Here is a 7,985-nt window from a genome sequence, read left to right on the forward strand (position 1 = left end):
TAGTGGGGAACCTTCCGAAAGCTCACTGGAAACATATAGCTAGGGCTCAGGGCCAGGGAAGGTCATGAACTTTACTGGCTGGTGATAGTGGCCAGAGATGGGGTGGAGAGTGCAGAAAGTTGCAGAAAAGGGCTTCATTTGAAGGGACGGAGGAGAGGTGGTAATGCTACAGCTGAGAGGCTGGACTCAGACTCTGGGCTCAGGCCAACGGGCTTCTGCTCCTGGGTCTGGCAGCCTAGGGACTCAGGCAGCATCTCTAGCCATCCACCATCTGTGCAGATGGTAACAGCACCACCAGTAGTAATAAATGAGGCCACATACGTCAAGCTCCTGGCCCAGCCTGGCACAAACGCGTACTCTGATGTATTTGCAAGGGCTTTGCTGTTCAGAGAAGCCTGCACAGGAGACAGAGGTGAGGCTGTCAGCACGGTGGGAGGACGTGTGGTCCCCAGTACAGGAGGGAGGACAGGACATTCGTGGTGGTCACAGTGGCAGAGGCGTGGGCAAGTAGGAGGGTACAGTGGGGCTTCTTCCTGGAGGCCTCACCCTTTCCCGACTCTAATCCTCCAGCCTGGGCAGCCTTGCAAACAGTGAAGCACTGTGCCCACCGTCAGGAAAGTCACCACTGCCTGTGTATGGGTGGGTTCTTATTGGAAAAGAATTGTCCAAGTTCAGGCTTCTCCCCCTTGCAAGTTGAGTGTCCCTGAAAATAACGGAGCACCATGCCTGGCACACAGTAGGTGCTTGACAAATGTTGGCCAATATCATGATTATCACCAAGTCAACGCAAATGCCACAGGCCCACACTCCGCCATTTGCAAAGCTCTTTCATGTCCAGTGTCTCCTCTACAGACAGTGATGGCTGTTCCCACTTAACAGAGATGAAGACGGAGGCTCAGAATTTTTCCAAAGCCTCACAATGCATCCGCATGAGAGACAGAATTCGAACCCTGGTCCTGTGACTCAGACTATGTACTTGGTGGCCAATGCTGTCAGCCACCTCCCTGTTCATTCCCGTGGGAAAGCTTCCTGGCCACAGGCGTGGGGGCAGCCACAGTCCCATGATAACACCATCACAGCCACCCCAGGGCGCAGGGGGTTGGCACAGGCCATGTGACTCAGCCGCCCTCACAAAGGGAGCTGTGTGCCTGGTGCTTTGGGCCTGCCTCCACCACCCATCCCCCAGCTGGAGAAGGAGCAGGGAGCCTGACAAATCCAAGACGCAGGAGAGCTAGAGGATCCTTCAGCCAATGGGACAGGTTTAATGGAGATTCAAGTCTAGACTTGGGGTGCAAGAGGCTGGTGCCAGCTCCAGCGCTGGAATGAAGGACAGGGGTCACCCAGGTCCAAGCTGGCTTTCTGAGGCCTTATTTGGAGGGCCAAGGACAGACTCAACCCCATTGGCTCCTCCCAAGGCACCAGGAAGGTGCCCCACCCATGATTACCTGGCATCAGGTTTCAAAAGCATGGGGCTTGTGGTCTGGGGAAAAAGACACTCCCTGGATACCAACCGCTGGGCTCCTGTGTCCCCAGCACTGACCTCTCGCCACCTTTCCCCCTGAAGGCTTTAGACTCAGAGTCCATGCGCCCCTATTGAGCTCTCACTGTGTACCAAGCAAGGGACTTATGTTTTCTCCCACAGCCCTGCCGAGGAAGTCTTGCCCCTTTTGCTGAAGGGAGAGATGGAGGCTCAGAGAGGGAGGGCACCCAGCCAGAGGTCACACAGGATCTGACTTCAAGGCCAGCATCTTCCCTTAATACCCTCTTCCTGTTCCCAGTGGCATCTTGACCACGTGCCAACAAGAAGTGTCCTTGGACCTGCCCCAGACAGACAGACAGACACTGCCACCCCTCTCCCCCACCCGCCACCTCCTGCAGTCACCCTATTCCTGCCTAGACACATTATGCAGGTCCTTAGACAAAGTTCAGGTTGGCTGGGCCTCCCCGGACCACCCTGCTGACCTTCCCCGGAGGCAGGCACGCCTGGGTGACCAGCTACCTAAGACAGAAGGTAGACAGGGCGGCTACCCCGTCTCCCTGGGCATGACGGAATGTCTGACCTCAGCCCAGCCCCCCAAGTACACGTGCCAGGAAGGTTGGATCCAGCCAGAGCAGGCCTGGAAGGCCATTCTGACCACACTACTGCCTCCAGAAGCCCCTGAACCCAGGGCAAGGGCAGGCCCAGCAAACGGGGGCCGCAAGCCCTCTCCACGATCCCACTCCCCAGGCCACCAGCCTGAACCACCCTTGCTGCGGGAAGTAGGTGCAGGGTGGGGCAGGCAGAGGCCTGGGTTCCACAGGTGAGATCCCATGCTATCTTTACATATCAGGCACCCCTTTGCAGCCCAGGGTTTTGGAGCTGGTGAGCTGGGTGCAGCCTTCCTCCGGGGTTGGGGGGCTGACATCTGGGAGAACTGCTGTTCCCAAGGGGACCTCTGGTGCTCTGCTCTGAGGCAGGCTTGCCTGGGGGAGACCTGGTAATTGCTGCTGTTCAGTCACTAAGTCGTGTCCGATTCTTTGCAACCCCACGGACTGCAGGATGCCAGGCTCCTCTGTCCTCCACTATCTCCCAGAGTTTGTTCAGATTCGTATCCATTGAGTCACTGATACCATTCAACCATCTCATCCTCTGCCACCACTTTCTCCATTTCTCTTCAATCTTCCCCATCATCAGGGTCTTTTCCAATGAGTGGACTCTTCGCCCGGTGATTAGGAGGCTCCCTACTGCCCCTCTCCCACCTGGATTCCTCCCAACACTGCTCCCAAAGTCCTCCAATCAGCATAGCCCAGGACCTGGCATCCAACTGTCCAGATTCGAGCTTCTGAGCCTCAGTGTTCACTGGTGTAACATGGGCCTGCACAGGCTTGTCTGAGGCCAGGGCTTCCAGGGAGTGCGGTCACAGTTGCTCTCACTATTCCAGGCTCTCTTTTCAAGGGCAATTTGGCTCTTAGGAGGAGCAGAAGAGGCTTCTCACTCCTCCATAGGAGCCTCCCTTTCTGGACAGGAGACCCAGGCTGGCCACCCCAGCTGCTGCTGATGTCTCGATGGTTGTGCCCCTTTGGTCGGTGCTCACCCCCAGGCCTGGCCTGTGAGGTTTGGGTGGCAGCTACTCAGACACCCAAGACTTGGGCCAGGTGTCTCTGGTCAGGGGTGAGGCATCACCGCTCCTGAGTCACGGGAGGCAAATGAGGCCCAGAGAAGTTGAGCGACTACCCGCCAGGTGGCACAGCAGCAGGCAAAGACGTCAGATCTCGCTTCATCGTGGGGTAACAGGGTGCCATCTTGCTTGACTGCCACAGGCTCCCCAGGGCTCAGGCTCTCTACTTTGACCTTCCCAGGCAGCCAGTGCCACACCCCCGGCAAGACACACACACACACACACACACACACACATGCATGCACGCACGCACGCACGCAGGCACGCACGCAACAGCACAGCCTTCCCAGGTGGCGCTAGTGGTAAAGAATCTGCCTGCCAGTGCAGGAGACGCAGGAATCACAGGTTGGATCCCTGGGTCAGGAAGATCCCCTGAGGTAGGAAATGACAACCCACTCCAGTATTCTTGTCTGGAAAAACCCGGAAAAACCCATGGAGAGAGGAGTCCGGGGGGCTAGAGTCCATGGGGTCACAGAGTCGGACACAACTGAGCGTGCACACACACACACACACACACACACAGAGCTGTGTGGAAGGGGTTGGCTGCAGGAGACGCACCTGGGAGCCATAAAGAGGGTGCCTCAGAGTCCTTACCTGGAACCCGGGGCTACCGTCACTCCTCTTTTGATAAATAAAGAGGCAGGTGTACTTTGTGGAAAGGCCATCCACATCCTGGGAGACGCCCCCAGCATCTCCCAGAAGCACCACTTCCTGCCTGCGCCTCTGCCCTGGCAGCCAGGGCGCCCCAGGGTCTCCCCATAAGTGCTGGGGCGCAGACGGTTCAGGAGGTGTAATGGGGCGATGATGACAGACATTCAATAGCTGGGGTGGCCTAATTAACAGAGGGAACATGGGGAGCCCTTTCTGCTTCCCACACGCCCCAGGGAGCCAAGCTCGTGGGGGCAGAGCTGGCCGGGCGCCAGGCCCCCTCCCGGCTCCATTCCCCCACCTCCATCTGGCTGCCGTGTGGGGCCAGGAGACAGCGTGTGTGTGGGTGGAGGTGGGGCTGGAGATGTCTGCTCCCGTCTTTGTTTTCAGATCTCCGCTCCTGACACCTCCCTCGAGGCAGATAGGGAACCACCCCAGAGACGGCAGGCTGCCCTAGTTCCCACAGGAGGCAATGGTGGGATCAGCCCTTTCCTCCAGGCTGGGACGGGACACGCTGCTAGGTGAGGGGTCTGGGGAGCGGCGGGAAGGACCCTGTGCTGGCCAGAGGGGCAGGCACGCCCCCAGGCCCGCACCCTGGCCCGTCTCACCCAGGGAGACTGCCTTCCCCCGCCTTGTCAAAAGTCAGACAACCTGGGCCAACCAGCTCCCAAACCGGTTTCCTGTGAGATCGCTGGTGGAAGTAGGCTCTGGGTGCTGGGTGCCTGCCTCCTGCCTCCCCATCCAAGCACCGAGGTTTGCAGCCTCCCCTCGGCCCCCCACCTTCCGCAGTCTCCCCGGCTGAGCCCAGGGAGCACACCGCGCCTGCCAGCTTCCCTGATGACCAGCACGTGAGCAGGGCCAAACCCCCTTCAGAGCCCCGAGGGGCCACCCTGGGACCGCCAGGACTTTCATGTCAGCGCAGAATCCTGAGTCCTTGCTGGGCCGCACACCTGCCTTCAGGGGTGGAATTAGACTGAAATCAGCCAAGGTCAAGTGAGCCAGGCTGGGAGCCACGCTGCCCCAACCTCTCCGCTCCAAGCAGCCGCTTCTTACCTCAAGTCTGGGCAGGCCCCTGGCCGGACTCTGCCTGTGCGACTTCCTCCCGTCCACCTTCTCCCAGGGCTCCCAGGCACCCAGCCGGAGCTTGTCTGGGCAGGCAGGCCCAGGTATGGCTCCGCCCGCGTGCGTGTCTCTTCCCATTTCCGGTGGCCCCACGGCTCCTGCCTCCCTCTCTCATTCCTGGCTTTCCCTGCAGGGGCTGACTTGGACTCTTGGGTGCTGAAGCCTCCCCGGCCCTCACTACAGCCCTTAATGGGCTTTCTGCACCTCTGTTCGGGGCCTCCTGGGTTGTGGCCCTCCAGGGGTTCCCCAATGTCTCTGAGTCTCAGTGCCCCCTTCCCCAGGGCTGGTGGGCGTCACTGCCCCCATCACCGTATGTGATGACCAGCTCTGCCAGCTCCTGCCTGCCTCCTCTCCGAGCTCAGACCCCACCTGAAGCCTGGGCCCAGACTCACCTGCCTGCAGTAGGAACAAGCCAACAGCCTGCAGCTGGCTGGAGACAGGAGGCGAGGGTGGGGCTCTGGGGCCTGGGGACTGGGGCATGGTCCCTGCTGTCAGATATTCAGCCTCGTGTGGGGTACAAAGAGGAGCTGACACAGAGGAAGGATGGGGGCAAGAATGGGAGGGATTGTGGGCAGCTGCGCCAGCTTTCCAGGGGTACAGTGGGGAGTAGTCCAGGCAGGCTCTGCTCCATCCATCCCGGAGGTCCCCACAGAGGCCTGGGCCTCTGGACCATTCGTGCCCACCCCCACCTCCCCCGCCCAGTGCTACCCGCCTGGCCCCTGCATCACCCTTGCAGCCTTGCCTGAGGCCAGCAGTTCTTCTGGCCCCACTTCCACAGGTGGCTTGTTTCCCTGCCCACCCCCACCCCAGTGCCATAGTATTGAGAATTAAACCACCACTTTTTCCAAGAAGCCATCCAGGCCATTGTTGATTCATTTGGCAAAGTCCAGGAGCCACTGTGGACTCGGCCCCAGGTGAGGCCCTGAGCCACATAAATACGCCTTGAGCACCTTTCCTCACCTCCCCCTGCCACCGCCACCCCAACACAGGGTTCCCATGGGTTCCCCTCCTCTGGGGCCTATCCCCCAGGGTCAGAGTCATTTCTTTCCTTGTCTGTGAACCCTGCCAGATGACCACACCCCAGCACAGGGCCTGGTGCAGAGAAATTCTGGGTGACTGGTAGGTGAAGGAGCAAATATGGGGAGAAGCAGTGGATGATGGATGGACAGACAGATGGACAGGTGGACAGACTCAGCTACATATTTAGTGAGTGCTTATTGAGGGCCTACTGCGTACCAGACACTGTTCTAGGCACGAGGGACACAGCAGCAAACAAAATATAAAAATCTCTGCCTGGACTTCCCTGGTGGTCCAGTGGTTGGGAGTCCACCTACCTGTGCAGGAGAAATGGGATTGACCCCTGCTCTGGGAAGATTCCGCATGCCAGCGGGCAACTAACCCATGCATCACCACTACTGAAGCCCCTGCCCTAGAACCTGTACTCCACAAGAGAAGCCACTGCAGTGAGAACCCCATGCACTGCAACTAGAGAGTAAAGCCTTGCTCACTGCAACTGGAGAATACCCACGCGCAGCGACGAGGACCCAGCACAGCCAAAAAACCTCTGCCTTCCTAGAGCTGAGAGAGACAGATAATAAATTGATTAGGAAATTAATATGAAATGTTTTCAGTGATAAGAACTATGGAGCAAAATAAAGCAAGGGAGGCAGGGAAGGATGGAGGAGGGAGCGTTGGTTTTGATTTTCTCCAAGAGTATGACACGACACAGGCTGAATGTGATGAGGGAGGTGGACTTTGCGATGTCTGGAGCAAGAGCATTCTGGGGGCAGGAACAGCATGTGCAAAGGCCCTGGGGTGAGTGGCTGCTTGATGCATTTGAGGAATAAGGAGGAGCTGGGCATTGCTGAATAAAGGGGTCGAAGTAGAGATGAGCTCAGGGAGATGAAGGAAGGATGGATGGACAGACGGGAACAGGGGAGGGATGCGGGTCTGGTGAGGTGTGGGAGAGATCCAACTCCCTGAGGGAGGGTCTGCCTCTTGGCCACAGCTCAGCCCCTTTCCGGAGGCTAGCCCGTACCCCACTGCAGTTTGTGGTCCCCAGATCACCTTCCTGTCTTCACCCCAGGGAAATTTCTAACTGCTGATACGACTGCTGCTCTGCCCATGAGCTTGGGTGGCTGCTCTGCTCAGCAGCAAGATGTGCCCACAGTTGAGCACAGATGGGGGCACCAGGAGAGCAGTGGGGTGTCAGGGAGAAATAGGCCTGCAGGAAGACAGCCTGACCCCTAAAACCACGGAGTTTCCCTGGGGTTCTGAGAGCGGCACCCGTGGCCCCAGAGATGCCACCCACCCCGATAAGGACACCGGGGGAGTCCCTGTGATTTCCTGTATACCTGCTGGTGACTCCCCCACTCCTGAACCAGCATTCCAACCTCCACACTGCCCCATTGTGCCCTCAGGGCCCTGGCTGGTGATGTCATCTGCAGGCTCTTCAGGTCAACAGGAGGGGCTGGAGCCGTCATTCGTCATTCGCTGGATGCACCTGGGGGAGGTTGCCTAACACCTGTGCCTTGGGCCATCTATGGAATGAAAGCACAGGCCTTGGCCCTGCTTCTCTTCCAGCGGCAAAAGGAGGAGGAGAAGGGACGGATGGGAAAGTGCCCTGTCAGAGCAGGTGTCTGAGAAGAACTTGTGGGGCTGGGGGCTGGGTCTCTAGGAGCCCCCATCCAGGACCTGCAGATTATCCCCTCAACTCCCCGCTACACCTGCTTTTTCATGTGGGTTTTACAGATACAGGTGGGGTTGGGTGGGGGGATTGTTAAGTAACACATCTGAGGTCATACCCAGACAGTCTGACTCAGGACTGGGGCCCTTTATCTGACCCTAGGTGAACCCCGCCTCTCTCTGCTCAACCCTACCCCCACTCAGAGGTCTCAGGAAATGCAGACCCCTTCATTGTTGGGGTAAAGGGGACGTGTGAAGGGGTGTAAAGGGTCCCCAGCTGTGACATCTCACACTCTAGCAGGGCTTTGGGCTCAGTCCAAGCTCCCTCTGAGAGCTAGTGCTACCCACTGTCAGGGAGTGAGCTCCCCATCC

At 58.5% G+C, this 7,985-nt stretch overlaps 1 protein-coding gene across 1 annotated transcript in view; it reads right to left on the reverse strand.

Annotated features, from left to right (window-relative positions):
- ADGRG1 (adhesion G protein-coupled receptor G1) overlaps positions 1-4,968 on the reverse strand; it is a 46,198-nt gene extending 41,230 nt beyond the window's left edge. Inside the window, exon 1 of the mRNA XM_070388366.1 lies at positions 4,860-4,968. The gene's annotated coding sequence lies outside the window, so the exon portion shown is untranslated. The remainder of the gene's footprint in view (positions 1-4,859) is intronic.
- Positions 4,969-7,985: the final 3,017 nt, after the last annotated feature.

This window comes from Bos mutus, chromosome 18 (genome assembly GCF_027580195.1).
Source record: "Bos mutus isolate GX-2022 chromosome 18, NWIPB_WYAK_1.1, whole genome shotgun sequence".
NCBI lineage: Eukaryota > Metazoa > Chordata > Mammalia > Artiodactyla > Bovidae > Bos > Bos mutus.